Raw genomic sequence first — 19,343 nt, 5'->3', positions numbered from 1 at the left:
GGAATGACCTCCTGAGGAGGTTGTCACCCTTAATAGATTGCGTAAACAAGGTCCTCTGGACCCAGACTAGCCGACCAGTAAAATTAAAACAGAGTGTCAACCATGTTAGTTTAAATGGCACCTGCCACATGGTTGAACAAAAATCTGACCAAGTAGAATTTCACTTCCAGAACAACCAAATTCCAGATGTGACAGCAATAGCAGTAGGACAACAGACTGGTGATGGGGGGTCCTCTCTATTTCTGAAAATCAACCTTCCTTCCAGCCTAAAGTGGTATTCCACGCTGGAAGGAAACACTCTTAAATTCTATACTAATCCACAATCAGAAACTCCCACTCCTATAGTCCAGAAAGATGTGAAATCAGCTCAGAGCCTGGCTGATATTCAGCAAATTGGAGAGCAGTTGTTCATCCCTGTGCAGTTAAATGATGGGAAGGACTCTGTTCTCGCTCGAGTGTTTGTGAACAACGGTAAGAGCTTCATCAGCGAAGCCATGTTCCGCCAACTCCCAAAAGATCCAGCCATTCCCACCTTCAAACTGATAGACAAATGGGAAATGGACCTGGAAGCACCTAATTCCAAACATCTCCTGCCAAGCAGGTGTATGCTCAAAATCTCCATTGGCAACAAGAGCATAGTCCACAATTGTTCGGTCGTGCGAGACGTCCCTGCCGCCTTTTACTTAGGCAGTGACATTCTCAATCGCTTTGCCATTAGTTTGGACCTAATAAACTTCAAAGCTTGGTCCCGATTAGCGGATAATCCCATGGGCTTTGATGATCCAGAAAAAGCATTTAGGTCAGCTCAATTGCTACCTTATGCAGTTGAAATTCAGATCAAAGAGGAAGTCACCATCCCAGAAAGGACCCGACAATTCTCCCTGGAAGTGAAAGCTAAAAGAGGACAACATTTGAAAAACCCTGATGCTTACATACATCTAAACGCTTCTCTCCAACAGCAAGGGTTGGGGGTAAACCCAACTCCATTAGTCAACATAGAACATGACACCATTCTAATAGAGGTGGATAACAGCGACTTAAAGAGTATTACTCTAGCCGCAGGCACCATTATTGGAATGGCGGTTGATGACCGACATTTTTCCATCGATTTAGGTAATGAACTGTTAGGACCAATCCCCAAGGACTGTTTTGACGGTGACAGTGAGGACAATACAACACCAGACAGGATTTTTACCCGGCATGGGGGGAACTTCCTGGTGTACACTTCTTGCCCTTATGGTAAGGAAGATGTGACTTGTGACTTCAGGAGGGATGAGGTGATTTTCCAGGTCCATGAGGGCTGCCTTTCCCACCTGAAGCCTCCAGTCCAAGTCAGCACTCTGACCAGGGACTTCTCCACCCAGCTGGAGGAGGCCGCTGAAATAGCCAAACCAGAAGTCTTTCCAGGCTTCAGGCAGATAGTGGAAGAGAGAGTCAACCTAGCTGATGCCTGTGTGACTCTGGAACAAAAGCAAAAGTTGAAACAAGTTTTCTTGGATTTCCAAGATCTCTTTGCGGTAGACTCATATGACTGTGGTCGCACTGACATCCACACAACAACAATCCCCACGGACCCTGGCATGACTCCTGTGTTTGTGAAGCAATATCGTTTGCCTCTCGCATCCATGGAGTCCCTTACTGAAATAATTAAGAACCTTGAGTCCAGGGAAATAATCCGTCCCGTCCACAGCACCTTCAATAATCCGGTGCTGGGAATATTGAAGCCAAACGGCCAGTGGAGACTCTGTGCCGACCTCAGGGAGCTCAACAAACGGGTCCATACTTCCCGATGGCCTTTTCCCTACATTGACCAAGGGCTGGCCCAGATTCAGGGGTCACAGGTATTCACTGCAATAGACCTGACCAATGGATACTGGACCGTGCCGGTCAGTAGGGAGGACCAATACAAGCTGGCTTTTACCTTTGGGGGCCAGCAGTATACATGGACCCGGACTCCCTTCGGATACCTCAACTCCGGCAATGAATTTAACATTTTCCTGCATAAGGCCATGCCCGACCTGGGTGCGAGGGGTAATCTGGCTTATGTAGATGATGTCCTCATCAAAAGTTCATCTGTGGAGGAACACATAGCGGAGATCCGTTATGTTCTGACGCAGTTGAGGGCCGCCGGAGCAAAACTTTCCTTTCAGAAAGCACAGTGGTGTAGAACCCGTGTTAATTTCTTGGGGCATGAGGTTACTCCTCAGGGTCTCTGTCCCCAGGAAAAGAAAGTGGAAGCACTTCAGAAACTGAAAGACCCCACAACTCTGCGGGAACTAAGGAGCCTCCTTGGACTGACTAATTACAGCAGAAAGTTCATTGAGGGCTACGCAGAGATCACCAGACCCCTGATTCATCTCCTGAAGGGGGGGTCAAGTGGGAATGGGGTCCAGAACAAGCCGAGGCAGTAAAACAACTCAAAAGAAGCCTCTCAAAAGCGCCTTGCCTAGCTTACCCTGTCAGAAACAAGGAGTTCTTCCTGGAGACGGGGTTCTCTAATACGTGCTTGACGGCAGTATTATACCAAAAGCATGACAAGGTCAATAAAGTAATCTCCTATGCGAGCAAAACTTTATCCTCTGTGGAGGAAAAATTCAACGATTGTGAGAAGGCACTCCTGGCAACGGTGTGGGCATTGAAGAATTACCGCCCGTTTATCCAGGGGGAACACATCATAGTGGAGACTCCACACCAGCCTCTGCAATATCTCCAAAGTGACAGAATCCGGGACGGACATGTGAGTAATTCCAGAATTACTTCCTGGATTCTGTCAATGCAAGGCTTTCCTGTGGAGGTCAGATATGGCCAAAACAAGAAGAGTCCCCTCGCGCAAGGTCTGGCTGACTTGCATGATTGTGCCAGAGAAAACTGTCTCGAGGACGAAAGTCTAAAAATAAAGGACAACATGGAGGCATACCTTAATTCCCCCCACAAAGTCTTTGAAGAGGACAAGTGTGAGGGAATGCCCACTGTCTATGTGGATGGATGCTCTTACCATGTTAACAACGACGGGGAGAAAGAACTGGTGGCTGGCGTAGGGAATGCATGGGTGAAGGAGTTTCCAGAACCCTCCGCTGGATACAAAATTGGTCCCCGAAGTAGTCAGGTGGCAGAATTGATGGCTGTGCATCAAGCCATCCTCACTGCTGTCCAACATCAACTCCACGAACTGGTCATAATCACAGATTCTGATTATGTACGGAACGGGTTCGTGGAGCACCTGGTTAATTGGAAAACCAGAGGCATGTTATGTGCTAACAACAAACCCTTGAAACATGGGAAGTTGATCCAAAACATTGACGATCTGGTCACCTCGAATGAGATGACCATCTATTGGAAAAAGATCAAGGGTCATTCCAAAGTAGAGGGACCAGACAAAACTGGAAATGACTTAGCTGATCAGCTGGCCAAAACCGGGGCCATCCAAGGGGATCTAATTGAGATAGAGTCCCTCTTGGGGGAAATCCAGGTCACTGCTATCACTAGGTCCCAGACAAATGCTCACCATGATCTGTCAACTGCCCAATGGAGCAAGGAGACCCCTGATGCTGATTTAATTACAGCTCAGAAAGGGGATCCAATAATTGGTAAATTTTACCAGCACATTGAGGACCCTGAGAACTTTCCCCTGACGGATACCGATTACATTGGGAAAGAGGACCTAAGAGTGTTGATGAAATGTCCAAAAATGTTCTGAATCCAAGACGGTTTGCTGGTAAGGAAATCCAAAGCTGGCCACGATCAGTGGGTGGTTCCTACCTCATTCCGAAGCCTGATGTTAAGTCACGCCCATGATGCGGCCACCGCCGGTCATAGGGGGTTTCACACAACATTGGAAATCTTAAGAGAGGTTGCATACTGGCCACACATGGGCCAGGACCTCAACCAATACTTGAAGGGGTGTCTTGTGTGTGTGCAATTTCAGCCAACATCCCTCACACACCGTGCGCCTCTCCAAAAGAGGGGGATGACCCTGCCATGGTCAGTTTTACAAATCGACTTTGTAGGCCCCGTGATTCGCTCTGCTAGGGGGAATAAGTACATGTAGACTGTGACATGCTTGTTTACCAAGTGGGTGGAATGTCTCCCAGCCCCAAATTGCAAGGCAGAAACTGCAGCTGCCCTGATGATTAACCACATCTTTTCCCGTTTCGGTCTACCTCAAAGGATTGAGTCAGACAGGGGTAGCCACTTCACCAGTGAAGTAATGACAAAGATGTGGGAGATACTGGGGGTCAAAAAGAAGTTGCATATTGCTTACCGGCCAGCTTCTTCTGGGGCAGTAGAGAGATATAACCGAACCATTGTGAGCATATTAAAGAAGTTTGTGGCAGATTCTGGGCCAAGTTGGCATATCCGATTACCTCTGGTCCTAATGGCCATCAGATCTACCCCTTCATCTGCAACCAAAATGTCACCATTTGAGTTGATGACTGGGCGCAAGATGGTGCTTCCTCAGCATTTGCTCTACAGGACCCAAGAGCAGACCCTAATAAATGCCTCCACAACTCACGAGTATGTGGAGAATTTAAGGAAACACCTTCAACATGCTTTTGCTTATGCTCAGCGGAATCTAGAAAGATCAGCTGATAGCATGAAGACCCACTATGACCTGAAGACTTCCAGGAAGGAATATCAGGTGGGGGACCGAGTCTATCTATACAATTTCCAAAGGAACCAGGCCAAACAGCGAAAATGTTTGCCTACATGGAAGGGACCCTTTGAGATTATAGACAAAATCTCCCCTGTGGCCTACAAGATCCGCATCCCCAAAGGCGGTTTGGCAGAGGGGGAAGACAAGTGGGTCCACATTAACCAGTTGAAGTGTTGCCATCCCAGGCACACTCTGCAACAACTGGAGGAATCCTCTGGAATCCTAGAGGGTACTGTCTCAGATTAATTCAGTTCTAACTTAAAATATCCTACATATCGCCTATCAAATTCTGAGTTTCTCAATGTGGGTGTTTTCGGTTTTGAATGCAAAAAGAAATGTGCATGTTCATATGTTTTGACTATAAATTTATATGCCACCCCACTATATCAATGGTGGGGGAGAAATGTCCATGAATAGGTATTGCCGCTCTTCCTTTGTCGTCCTAAGAGAAAGAAAACCTCGAGACTGACCAGGGAGGATGATCCAGAGACCGGGAGCAGAGACGCAAGGGGCCCAGTGTACCGCCCAATATTCCCATCAGGACCGGCGAGGAGAACCGATCGATCAGTACCGGATGGAGGAAAAGATGCTGAACTGTACCATCTATTGGAAGAAGATGAGGAAACATCCCAGGTCTTGCGAGTCCCATCAGTGAAACCGAATGGCCATCGCAAGAGGGGGGCTTGTGGGATGTTTTTACCCATGTATCCGAGCCCTACCTCAAAAACTGTGCAGAACTGGCATTGAAAACATCATGATGGCCAGAGCTTCCCAGAAAATGCCCAGGGAAGTGCATGAAGAATAGGCTGCCACCCATTTTGCCGATGTTATGGGCACAGAAAGGCACTGCCTAAAACCAGCATTGGACTACCCACACAGTAGCCTAAAACCATTGGGAATGGCAATGCTGATTGCCAAAAGCAACCTAGAATTGTGGGGAATTCATTTTCTTAAATCCCAAAAATGGGTGCATTACCAGTACTCACCACTATCAGAAAGCCGGCGTTTTAAAACAACACCAGACATTTGTGTAAAACTGAATAGATGAACCCAAAGCAGGCCAAAGAAAGACTTACTGAGAGGTGGATACAATGTAAAGTTATATTCTGAAGTGACTTGAAGGTTTATAACAAGACTGGCTGAGCTGTGGATTTCAGCAGTTTAAGTAAATTTGGACTGAAAGACACTAAAAATCTAAATGTTTAAAAGAAATGAGTGACCTACTTTTGAGTGTCACATAGGTTGCAATTGTTTAAATGTCATAGTTTTAAACTTAGAATCAGCATTCTAGCTGCATATGTAAAAATGGTTAGTTTTATTTGAATGCAGAAAACTGGGTAACTAAAAGTGACATTAGCTGGGGCCTGGTTTAAGGAACTGAATTCTGCCCACCAGCTACCCCCGACAGGAGTTGAGACTTGCACAAGTGCTGTGTTCCCAGGCCTAGCTGCCTTTTGCTGTTCCCACCAAAAGGGATATGACACTTCTCTGATTGAATTACGAGGGACTGCTAGAGACTAAACATAGGACCCTGGCAGAGGGTTTATTGAAGTGGCCATAAATGGCTTCCTCTTGAACAATGGGCCTTCCAGGGCCCAGGCAGATGGTTTATTGGGGGACATTAAAACAGCTTCCTCTTGGCAGAAGCTGGGAGGGACAGGGCCTCTGAGCCTGGCAGAAACTGGACAAACTAGTTTCTACACCATGTGACTTGGGAAACCACACCCCTGTAGCCAGAATATGGTTTTAGAAAAAGATGAATAACTCATAGTACGGACTTGTCATAATTATTTAAATGATACCATAATTCTTGTGATTTTTCTGCCCACATTTTAAGAGGTTTTTAGAACCGGTGGCATGATCTGGGGGCAAACTAGCAGTTAAGAGGGTATTACTTAAAATGTCTGCATGTGAAAAGTCTGATACTTCCTCAATTAATGCCTGCATGCCTTGCACACATTTGGGTAAATTTGAGTAAGAATCTGATATTGGTAACTTGACCAAAAAGTGAAATATGTTGCCATTTCTCAATGCAAGCTCTCAGGAAGAGCAGATTTGAACAGGGTATATCTCATGTGATATGCATGATGGGTGCATGTAATTTCAAACCACTGTATAGCTATGAAATATGTCTTTTTGATCAAATATAGATTGTGTGTAAAGTTGACAGGGGTGGGTTCTCTGTATCATAAACAGACCTCATCATGATGACACTTCATTTCATTCCCCCAATCAAGGGGAAGAGGAGGAAGTGGCCAATGACAAGTGGAGAGGGGCTGGCTAGTGATGCTGCTCACACACCCACTTTCAAAACACATAAAAGCAGACAGACAGGACAGATAGGGACATTCTATTCCATCTGCTGCGGGACGCTCTGCCGGGAAAATCCATACTTTACCTCCATCAACCTCCAGAGAGCCAACATAGAGACTTCAATCTATCCACCTTCAGAGACCAAGACTTTACTTCAGAATGTGTAGCAGAGAGGTCAACTACAAGCTAAATCCCTCTTTAGCAGGCCTCAAATCATTGCCATTATCACAGCCAGGCGAGCTGTTTGAATTCTTTGCAAGAACTCTTGCCATTTGCCAGAGAGCAGTGTTGTATCCAGAGAGAGACCAGCTGAACCGGAGACCGCTGTATCCGGACCCACAGACCTGATCAGAACCAGAGACCCAGACGAGACCAGCAGAGTAGAGCTGACCCCGACACTGTGCGCAGAGACCGTCCGTGGCGAGTGAAGAAAACCTGACCAGATCCGTGGCGAGGCCCATTTATTTCAAAAATATATTGTGAGTACCTAGCAGAACTGTGCAGAACAAATCTCTTAGTTAAAATAATATAATTCAATCTATTTTAATCTAAGTAGAACTGCCTCCTAACTGTCACCTGTCATTTCTAGCTGCTAGCTGTCACTTGTCACTTTGAACTTTAAAATTTCAAATCTGAAAAACGACCTTTACCATATCGCTCATATCTCCGTGACCGTTTGTCTTAGAGACTTGCAGTAACTTTCCTCTGAAAGCTGGGAATCTTGGCTTTTCAACGAACCTAGAACCGCACCGCATTCCTATTCTCTATACTTTTGCTGCAATCGCGAAAAACGCACTCGCGAATTTTACCGCAATTTGCAAATTTCTCCACGTGTGAAAACAGCAGCTTCCTTGCTTTCCTTGCTAAAAATTCATTTGCCTCTTAAGAACCATCCCTGAATCATTGCTAGAGTGAGCCTGGACTAATATTAACTTGATACCACTCACCCTGAACCTCTAGAGGGAATTAAAAGCATTTTAGCATATTTTTCACTTCATTGCCAGCACATATAAAAGCATTTTGGGCCTGTTTTTCAAACTTCTGTAGTCTAAGCTTGCTGGGGTGAACTGAATAACATTTGATTGCATTTCTGAGAACTGTGTGCTTTCCTTCCATTTCCTTGCATTGCATAAAAGGGGGGTGAATTGTCAAAGAAAGTGATTACATTGTCTTTTGCTGAAATCCTATCAAGTTATTTTCTGTACTGCATTTCATTCCACATTGCATCCATTTGAAACCATCAAAGTATTGTTGCTATTTTATCCATCCTATAACCACTCATCATTGATTATAAAGAAGTGTGCTAGTGCCGGACTATCCATTATTGATTACTGCTCAGATTAAGTGTGATATTCAATTATTAATTATTATAAAGTGTGATATATATATATCGATTGTTTAAATTATCAAATAAACCTTTTAACTTGCAAAACAGAACTACTTCTTGGCTAAGTGGGGTCAGGGGGATTCCAAGAGAGGGGTGTTATATAGGGGTAGTCATCCAGAACGCATGAACTGGACATAAAGATATATCAATAAGGGTTTCCATTCAGTATCCCAGACTAGGCATTGACTTAGCTGTAGTGTTGAATTGAATCCTCTTACAGTCCCTTTGTTCATTTTGTCTTTGGCGGGGACAGCTGAAGCCTGCCTCTGGCTCCAGTGTGTCTGGCAGGGCAGGAAGCGAGGGAGATGCCCGAAACTCCCTGTGCTTGGTCTCCTTGGTTACAGAAATGCACCCAAATGTGATTGGCTGGTTGGCTGTCCTTGGAGGACAGCCATCCTGCCGTGTGTGAGTGACAGCTGGGCTGGGAATAAATGGGAGTGACTTGCATAAAAGGCGATTCCTTTTGCAAGGAAGGCAAAGCCGACCACTGGACGAAGGAATCCAAAAAAGAACTTGGAAGAGAATCTTGCTGCAACTCCTGGACCGTTGGCTTGCCCGGTGAAGCTCTGCTGCAGTGCCGAAGCTCCGAATTCACCTCAATTAGAGAAGCCCTGTAAAGGACGACTGACCAATGGACCCCAAGACTGGAACCCCTCTCTCTGCTGGCTTTACTTCCATTGCTGCTGCAGGAACAGAGTGCCAGGGGAATGGAACACCAGAATCGAGTGCATCATTTTTAAACTGGACCCAAGCTCCAGGAAGATGCTCCAGACTCCCTAGTATCCTAGAATCGTAGTACAGGAGTCCCCAGATGTCCTCCCTCTTGACCCCATGACTGAGGCCCAGGAACAACAGGATCTGCCATACTACAACAGGAACAGAAGCCAGATGCAACCAATTTCTTCAGAAATAAGGTACTGTGAACTAATGGGTACATACAGTTGAGACTTGCATTTGCTGCCTATTGCAGCTTTGCTTGCAGCTTTGCCCATCACAAGCCTCCCAGCTTGTGGCCTAACAGTGATTTAATTTTCTACAAAACTCGCAAAACCATTGTGCAAGACTTTTTACTTAGCTACCAGAAGTACCTCAGCTCCTCCTAGACTTTGCTCAATTGACATTGGCTGTCCTGGTCCCCTGAAGACTCTTCTAACCGCTGACTTTGTGTTTTGATCTGTCCCTCCAAAAAGTCATACATTCTTTACTTGCATAGCTGGGAACGGGTTAATCTACATTGCCTGGGAGGGGGGGTTCAAACGTGCTTACCTGTTTGAGAAACATGTTAATCATTGTTTCCTTCCCCTATCCTTTTCCTTGACACCAAACCCAGTATTGCTCTAAATGTACCAGTGATATATCAATGTCCACAGTGTCCTAGTTATTGAAATCACCTCAGGGTGTCGGAAGTTTCTGTGTGACATCCCAAAATGTTATCTACTGATTTAGTGAAACTGAGAGTGTGTATTTTGAAGTATATTTAAGTGTTACATATGTGCTCCCTTCTAAAGAAGGCTTATTCAAACTGACCTTTGATTTAATAAATATTGTTTAATCAAGAAACCTTGAGTGTAAGTGTTATTTGGATACTTGTCAATGTGAGACCCTATGTTGCATCTCTGCAGCTTACATTCAGCCCTCTTGAGATAAGCCTGGCTTCTCAGTCAATCTACCAACTTGTGTAGCACAGACCTATACCAAAGGTTGGGTTATCCATTGTCAAGATGACAAGGCTGGTGCAAGTCTCCCACAGGGTACTGTATAAAATCTTGCCTAACACCTAGGAATACCCAGTAACCACTCAACACATGTAACTATGGCCAGGCCACTGCCCAAGTTAACTAGGAACCTGCCGCCTACTAAAGATAAATAGGTAAGAAAACCTGCTAACCCAATGCTAAAACCTCAACTTTCCACAAACACTTCTCATGCATAAATTCACACAGCCGCTTCTCTGCACAGCAATCCGCAAATACTTCACCACACCGCAACAACAGACAAACAACAAATAACCCAGCACAACAGCACATGGGAATTTGCACCGATCCGAACGGTGAAAACCGAACTGAAGCTGCCAACAGAACATCCATCACAACTCTCACCGTCCTATTCCTACTACACCCTACTAACCCCCTATCCTCCCATTTTCAGATCTGCCAGAGCACCTGGGGACCACTCTGGTGGCGACGGTGCACGGTACAAATACCTTTAATATTAACATTTATGGTCACAAAGTGCAATTTAGTTGTAAATATGTGTGTTTTTTCCACCAACCCTGGATACCTTAATATGTATACCACTACATGACAAATCCCAAAACATATAAGAGCAACACCCACGAGCAATTATGCATGTTAGTACAATGTCATGCAATGCAAATAGAATGCAATGCCAAAACCAGGGCATCTGCTGGCAATAACTAGCAAACGGTGCATGTCCCTAGGTTTAAGGTTGCAGCGTAGGCATTATATACAGAACACATATTCACTTTACAAAACTGCTGGCTTTCCTGATGTGCCTTTTAATACGGATGCATGCTAATCTATCTTTGTTAAATTCGATACCTGGTTAAAAAAAGAACACAGATGGACACAGGATACATTGCTATGTGCATTTAGCTGGTTTTATACGTTTTCATACATTAGCCAGCCACGCAGCAATTTCTGAATTCGAGTTGTGTCCGTTGAAACATTTGGCAAAGCAAGTGCTGTTTTTGAAGTGACGTGGAAATCAGCTGGTCATGTAAACAACCCCATTCTCCCCTTCGACGTATGAGGCAGGCGACGCCTACGATACCGAGCTGAAGGCCACGCAACCTGCGCGTCTTTTTGAACACGTACATTGCACAAAGCAGCGACACGTCCCAGGGAAACATGCAAATACATTCCTTCCTCATCAAGTCGTGTATTCATGAACTGCTTATGGCAAAGTCTGCGTACCCATGCGCAGAACGGCCTGCTGCTAAATTATTTAAATTACGCCTAGCGGTAATTCCTGAGGACTTTCATACTTAATTTGCTCCATAAATGTACTGAGGGAAAGCTGCTTTGCGATGCTTGCTCTACATTCCCAGCGCGTGTGTTTCAAACCCAGCACTTGTTGTATTTTGCTTGTCAGAAAAGTGTCTCCTCCAAAATGTATTAGTGAGGACTCTTTCCATGAAACTACCCGTTCAAGGCGCGCAGGAAGGCTCATCCATGATTAAAGAGGCCCACAGCGCTGAAAGAAATAGGTCAGGTGAAAAGAAAGAAAGACTGGAATTTAAGATACCTCGACTTATTATTTATGCAAGATTATGCATAATAGATAGCTCTGCTGAACATGCAGCTGGGGTCATTGTTTTCAGAAATATTTACTCTTGTTCTACCCGTGTTTTCTTGGGCTAGGGTGGGACAGCCGCACACAAAAAGAAAACACTGACTTTTTTGCACTATGTATTAACAGAACCTGGGTTCTCAGTGCCATAAATGGAAGCCACCTGAGATTGCAAGATCCATCCCTTTTCTACGCTCTCTGCAGATATCCGCAAAACGTGTTCTTTCCATTGACGACCGGTGACTTTTTTTTTTAAATGTTAATTGGAGGGTTAAAGTTTTCACAGGAATATGCAAAATCGGCCAAGCCTAGCGAGGGTGCCTAAACCTACCAAGACGGGGCTTCTAGACCAATAAAATGCTCACAATAATGGGTTAAAAAGGTGCATTTTACAGCACACTTTCTGTGAAGGATTGGGTAAAGAAGTCACCCAGTTTGTAGTTTTCTAGGATAACACATGAAAAAAACAAATTGATGCCAAGTCACCAACAGTGCAGAGCAGCATTTTCCAATGCATGTTCACTATGCTCTTGCTCACATTATATGCCTTTATAAAAAAACATTTTCACGTTGGCTGTTCTCATAAGTGACCATGCTGGCTGCACCAATATATGCCAGCATTCCCATATAAGAACACACTTGTGTTTGCCCGTCATCCAAGAAATTAATTGGATGGGAGTAAATATTTCACACGAATATGCAGGAGTAATTGGGTGAGGGGATCAGGTGGGCTCCTCCTGAGAAGTTTCAAAGTAATAGGTTACAATTGTGCATTGTGCAGCAAACTTTCAGTGAACAACGGGCTAAAAAGGCACAACGTTTGCAATTGGTTATGTAAGGTAACACATTAAAAAATGCACCAACATTGGAAAGGAGCACTATACAATGCATTTTTATGATATACAATATATATTTCACAAAATATGCTTGCATTAAAAAAAATCATGCTGATGTATCCATGCAAATCCATGCTGGCTGCACCAATGTAAGCCAATATTCCCTCCTCTGTACGTCATCTCCCCTGGGCTTCCTAATCAAAGGGTTACCTATATAATGACATTGATCACCTCTTGTCTGTCCCAGTTTCACCTGATCATGAGCCCTCAACTCATTTTGATAACCACCTTCTCTTTTCATCCATGCTGTTTTTCTTTTCTCTACTCATTATGCCATTTTCTATCCCCACCAGACTTTCTCCTTGACTCTTCCTTCCCCTGTTTCTAACCATTCTCAAAATATATCTATCTATGCTATCCACACATTACCCCTGAGCCTTCTCCTCTTATCAACCATGGTCTTCTTAATGCTTGATCTGTTTGCAATAAATCTCCTTCTCTTCTTTCGTTTTAATCTTTAGTGCCTCTGACTGACAGAGGCCTGGATTGCCCCACACAATACCATCACCCCTGCCTCTTTCCTCACTTCTTCTACTAATTTCTCCCACACCCCTCGTGCCTCTGACTGAGGCAGTAGCACAGTGATTCTTTACCACTCTTTCTGGACCCTTTTCTCCGAACGATCCTGATCGCTATCATTTCTCTTGCTATAAATATCAACTTTTCCTCTTTTTGTAGTCCTTTTCTAGTGGCTTTTCTAGTAATCTAAGACCTCCTGGTCCCATCTCTAACTTCTTTGATGCACCTGGCTCTCTTTTATCATCCCTTCCTCCCCTCTCCTTGACCTTATTCCTCCTCAGTGACATGGATCTCCCACTTCTCACTACTTCTTAAGCACCCCTTTTTCTTTCTCTCATCGAATCTTAGCATGTAAACCTAATCCCCTCCATTTCATATTTCTGGCTCTTACCTTGATCTTGGCTTCTCTTCAATTAGCATCTTCCAGTACTACTATCACTGCCCATGCCATTCAGTCTTCTGACCACTTTCTCTTTTTCCCAACCCCCTACTCTCACCTCACATTAAACTTGCCCACCCCATCCACCTTCTCTTTTTGCAATCTTCGTTCATTCAATCCTCCCTATTTCTTGTACTCTCTCTACTCTTCCAACCCTCCCTCACTACCTTTTTCTCTTTTCAACCTGATAACACCACTGCCTCGCTTCACACTTCTATTCTCTCTGCCCTAGACTACATTTACCCCTTTTCTCCCCCTCTCGCAACCCACCACAACCCTGGCTTACCCCTGCACTCACTGCCCTCCATACCACCTTGAAGCACCTCTTGTGCTAGATGGAATTACCAATAAAGATCTCAGACCAAATAACTGGACAGAATCAAAGAATATGGCAAAGTACTACTTTATTCTTATTTTAATAAGGCAGGATACAATGACAAACATCAGACTGACGTTTACACACACACAAACTTGATTATACAGAGGTTTTATACCCCAATATGGTTCACCTATGACATCATCCTACATCGCAAACTGTGAATCCTATTGCCAGGAGGGATTGGTTAGGGGAACATGCCTATATATAGAAAGTATCTACAAGACACACCTCGAACTACCTCACAAAATGACAGTGTGTTAGTCTATGCAACATTGTATAGTAGGTTGCCCCATAGACCCACTAATTGGTTTGCATCCCAGCCAAGCTTGGACTTTCGGCTTGCTAGCAACACGTAAGGAAATCGAAAACCAGGTGCTTGAGTCATCTCAGATTACTCCCCACTTTCCCATTAGGTCATCATCTCTCACCAGTTTGACCACAAGCCAAAGTTTCCCATCTGCAGTTGACCTTGGCATTGCTCTCTGTTCAAGAACATTCGAGGGAGTATAAGCACATCATTTATCTTCAACCGCAGCCTAACGAATAGCCGTTGTGTTAATCTTCTGCATCACCTTTGAAGAGACCAAAAATGTGTCCATTTCAACCTCCTATTTAATGCTATTTGATTCAATTTAGGTGGATATTATTGCTTCATTGGCCTCTAGAGACTTGCTCACTCCATTTTTTATGAGCCTTATTCCCTGTTAATTGTCCAATACTTGGCTCTCGCATATGTTTTCATCTTCATTCATCTAAGAGAAATGTGTCTCATGCTCATGATGTTATCTGTCTACCTCCCTTTGTACTCTTCAGTTATTCTTGAAATAGCATCCTTGATCCTAGACCAACATACACTCCTCTTCACTTGCGCACAAAGCCGTTTTCCAGCATCTCCTGACTCTTCAGCTCTGATCTGTTTCTGAGGTAGTTAGAGTGGATCTTCACACGAGTTGGCGTCCATTTTCAAATCATGGATGTCGGAGCTACATTACATATTCCTCTTTAGCAAGCTTCTGTAGGTCTCATCTACCTTGCATTGCTGCGTATTTACACTTATTGATCCACAAGTTACTTCATTTTTTTTGCATACATGATTACTTTATCATTTCATACATGTTTCTCTTGTCGCTTCAGTTAAATTGTCATGTCCAAGTATTTTCATATCGTTTCAACATATTCTTGTATATCTTATTCATGACGTCACTCTGCCCTCATCAGATGTCACTTCAATGCTCCATGATATCTAATGGTGCATGTAGACATCCATACACTATCTCAATTTGAGGGTACATTCGGTACGGTTGTCTGAGTGCATAACATCTCTCATACACTCGATGCAGAGTAGGGAGAACACAGGAGCTCCCACATGCAGCTCTTCTGCTGCTGTTCCAGTATGACGGCAGTGAGTTGGCGGGAGTTAGGGTATATGCATTTACCTGTTCCTCTAAACCACTCTTTGCAAAGCAGAACAGTGATGAAAGAAATACCAGTCTTTTTCTGATCTTACTACTTTAGCCTCCTTGCACTCGTCTTACGACCACTCCTTACTGATGGCCAAAAAAACTATATTTTTCTGAGTTTACTCATTCTCTCTCCTTTCACACTTGTCGCCTCTTCTAACTGCTTCCAACAAAATATTCTCTCTCCGCACTCTCCAGATTACTCACTCTTATCTCCTCTCTCTTCTTCTGACTTTGCCAACTATTTTACTTCTAAGTTGGCCTCTCTCTGTTCCTCTTTTCTTTCTAACATCCCTTCTTCTTCTAATTTTCTAACTTCTCCCCCACTCACTCTCCTCTTTCTCCCCACTTACCGACCTTGCTACTGTTTCCCTTCTTTCTCACCTCGTTCCTACTGCCTTCCCTCTTTAACCACTCCCATTATAGCTTATCCCTCATATCTTTCCTCATCAGATTCCTTATCTTACCTGCCCCATCAACATTTCTCTTTCTAACTCGTGCTTCGCATCATCGTCCCAAGCCTTGAAACACCCTTCCCATCCTCATTCACTCATCATCCTCACTGCGCATCTTCCAAACCCGTCTCAAAGCTCATCTTTTTTTCATCTCTTTCTAATAACTGATTTCGATACCCTCTTTCTTAATGCATGAATACATTTGTTACCACTGTCCATTATCATTGTTCCATTTAAATATAGGAATGCTTAGACTTCAAAAGTGAGAAAATATACCTGAGCACCCTATGCAGGATGTGTTCACTAAACTATGTAAAAGACAGAGGTGGATGAGCAACCAAACAGCATAGGTGGGGAGAGAATGGCCAGCTGTATGTCTGTCTGCCTGTATGCCATGTCAGATTGGCACCCTCCTCTCAAAACATGTTACCTCTCACATCATGTTAGTCTGTTCTGAGTGCTACTATTTAACTATGCCATGCTCTGTACAGCACTTTATGCTACAGTAATGTCACCTCACAGGAATGGGGAGTAGAGAGGGACGCTTTCAGGTCCCAACCCAACAAACTTGAACACCAGTACACTCAACGATCTCAATTTAGGGTGTCCTCAGCCAGCCAACCCAAAGTGGAGACAATGTACATGAAACAGAAATGTAGGTGTCTAAGAATTGACTCACAGGCAAGAGAAATGGTGAGCTGGGCAGCTTGCTCTCCTAGAAATCCTTGGAAGGGGTCGTAAGCCATTAATGTGAATTTGCCAAATGAAAATCACTTTTTTTTATCCTTTATGTTATTCTAATAACATAGCTTTATACTGTACCAGATCCCTACCACATTACTTTCTTCTATCAGAGCAACATAGTGTTGTTTGTTTGTGCAAAGTGTTTAAGGGCTGAAGACTGTCTTTGGCTGCTTAAGCCTTCCACACTTCCAGCATGGCATTGTGGGTGTGGACATGTTGAAACCATGTCCAAAAGTCACAGTAAGCAAAGCACTTGTATTTGCTCCCCTAGGTCACAAACAGGCAATTTCCGTCGACCAGAGAGTTGGAAGGGAATATGGGGAAAAGTGTGTATATGTAACAACATTCATTGTGTGGGCTTTACCATTGATGCCAGTAAAAATGCAATGCCACAGTAAATTTTAAAAAACTGGCACCATCTATGTAGTCCAGTATGACCAGTTAGGAACACTTCTCATGTTGCCTTTACCCTTTATGCCAGTGCAAAATACCATGCAGCAAGAACAACATTTTCCTACACAGTCATGCTGACCTACATTGGTGAAGCCAGTGTGCACATGTCTAAAGGATGTCCAGACTGGCTGCATCAATGTAGATCAGTATGGCTATGTAAGAACACTCATCAAGTTGGCTATACTCTTGATGCTAGTAAAACATTCAATGCAACAGTAAGACAGCATATAAAAGCTGGCGACCTCAATGTAAGCCAGTATGGCCACAAAAGAACACTTGTCATGTTAGCTTTGTACTTGATGCCAAGAAAAAAATGCCATTGTCACAGTAAGAATGTGTTCTTATGTATCCATACTGGCCTAAATTGGGCAGCCAGACTGGACATGTTTAAAACATGTTGTACACATTTTATTAAAACAACTGAAAAACAACATATATGAAAAGTAGAACAGGTTGTTTTTAATAAAATGCCAGCAACTTGTGCAACATTGCCCTGCGATTCTTACAAAGGACCCCCAGAAATGTAATTCAGCACAACAATCTTACATTTCATTATCTAGTGCAATTCTGTAAAATCCAGCCCCAGATTGTACCAAGCGAACTGCTGGCACTTTTTTGAATTCCAATGTCAGGCCCAATTGGAATTTCTGATTTCATTGAGGGGTGTGCACGCTCCACTTCTGCAACTGTAGTCCTGGGGGAAGGAGACATGGCAATTCATGGACTAACTCGACGTCACTCTAGTGCCTGTCTTTGGTTGGTGGCAATATCCCATGGCCGAGGCCACTCGCTACATTCTGCAGAGGGGGTTATTTTGGGTTACGGGAATATGCCGGCAGACGGTTTTTACTCAAATATGAGAATCCAGGAAACCTTTGGACACAACGCGCGTGCAATTCACTTGTTGCCATGTGTGTCATATACCCACAGGTTGCTTAACTGAAGTACGCGGCTTGGAGACTGGCGAAGAGTGTTGAACGCAGAAGACTGGAGAATAGCAGTTTATAATTCAGAAACAATGTATGAACGAAGCTAATCATGACAGAAGTGATAGCTTATTAAATATTGCATAGAGCTGTGCTTCATATGCAAATAGTGATTAAACATTGTAGAGCCTCATGTGAACATAATTATTTTATGGATAATATACATTGCAGATCTAATAGCTCCCTCGCAGCTCTGAAGTTGCAGAAACATTCTATTAATCTCATTCACACATGCGGTGTCAGATAATTGCTTGCCTAACCACACGTTCACTGAGCTGCCATGCCCAGATAGGAGCTCGGAATAGCTTGTTTGTATTCTGTTCTCGTGATGTGGCCAATACATGCTCGGTATCAAATGTTGCACGTGAGATGGTTCACAAATGAACTGTGCAATTGCTAGAGCGGATGCTACACCTTCTATAGTTTGCCCCGAAAACACTTCCAGCCCTTTGAGTTATACTTCAGTCCCAATGTCAGAGCTGCCATAGTGGGCGAGTTCCAGACTTGGCAGATTTTATCAGTGCTAGATTTTTAACCATCAGATGTTTTGGACTATTGCTCCAATGATCCTACACCATTGACTACCCTGGCAGGGGTTGATGGTTGTTTTAGTTGAAAAAAGTGTGTCTTGAGGGACGTTAAAGTGCTGCTTTAATGCAACAAAACTGCTGAAATCCGGCAGGTGTTGAAAGCTGCATTACCATAACCACGCGCGCCCCGTATTGCACAGCCCATAACCACACTGATGATAACACAGAGAAGTGGCAAAACAACTTCTCTCAAATAATAAAAATAAACTATAAGCACCACAGAAAACATGGTGGGGCGCTTATAGCTATAAACCCCACTGTGTGCAGGCATTACCTGGCAGGTAATGAATGGCACAGGGGCCCACGAATGCATCAGTCCATCTCCTGACCTATAATGCCCACCCAAGTTAGAGTACTGTTTTGATCAAGGTGGATGTCATTGCTGGATCTAAGTGTCCGATTTGGTTTGTAAATGAAAATTAGTTCTTGTATGAATTCTGCTCCTTGGCCATAGACGTCTCTGTTGGTTATGCAGAGTGTCTTGAAGAAGGTTCTTTTTTTGACTGGCAACACATGTATGGTCCTTACTGCTGGCGTGATGTGTTCTCTCTTGCTGAGTTTGAGAAGCAGTCTACCTGCTGTGTTCTGAATTCTATGTAGTATTTTGGTGAGGTTCTCTGACATTCCAAGAAAGATGCTGTTGTAACTAGTCTATTCATGACATGACGAGGCAGAGGACGTTGAGCATTCTACATTGAAAGGTGAGGAGGGGTAGTATCTACTGACTTGTCATTCTAAAGTTAAGCTGATGTCCAT

Source organism: Ambystoma mexicanum, chromosome 4p (genome assembly GCF_040938575.1).
Source record: "Ambystoma mexicanum isolate Mex_15411 chromosome 4p, UKY_AmexF1_1, whole genome shotgun sequence".
Taxonomy (NCBI): domain Eukaryota; kingdom Metazoa; phylum Chordata; class Amphibia; order Caudata; family Ambystomatidae; genus Ambystoma; species Ambystoma mexicanum.
The sequence above is the reverse complement of the archived record's forward strand: the minus strand, read 5'-3'. Positions refer to the sequence as shown.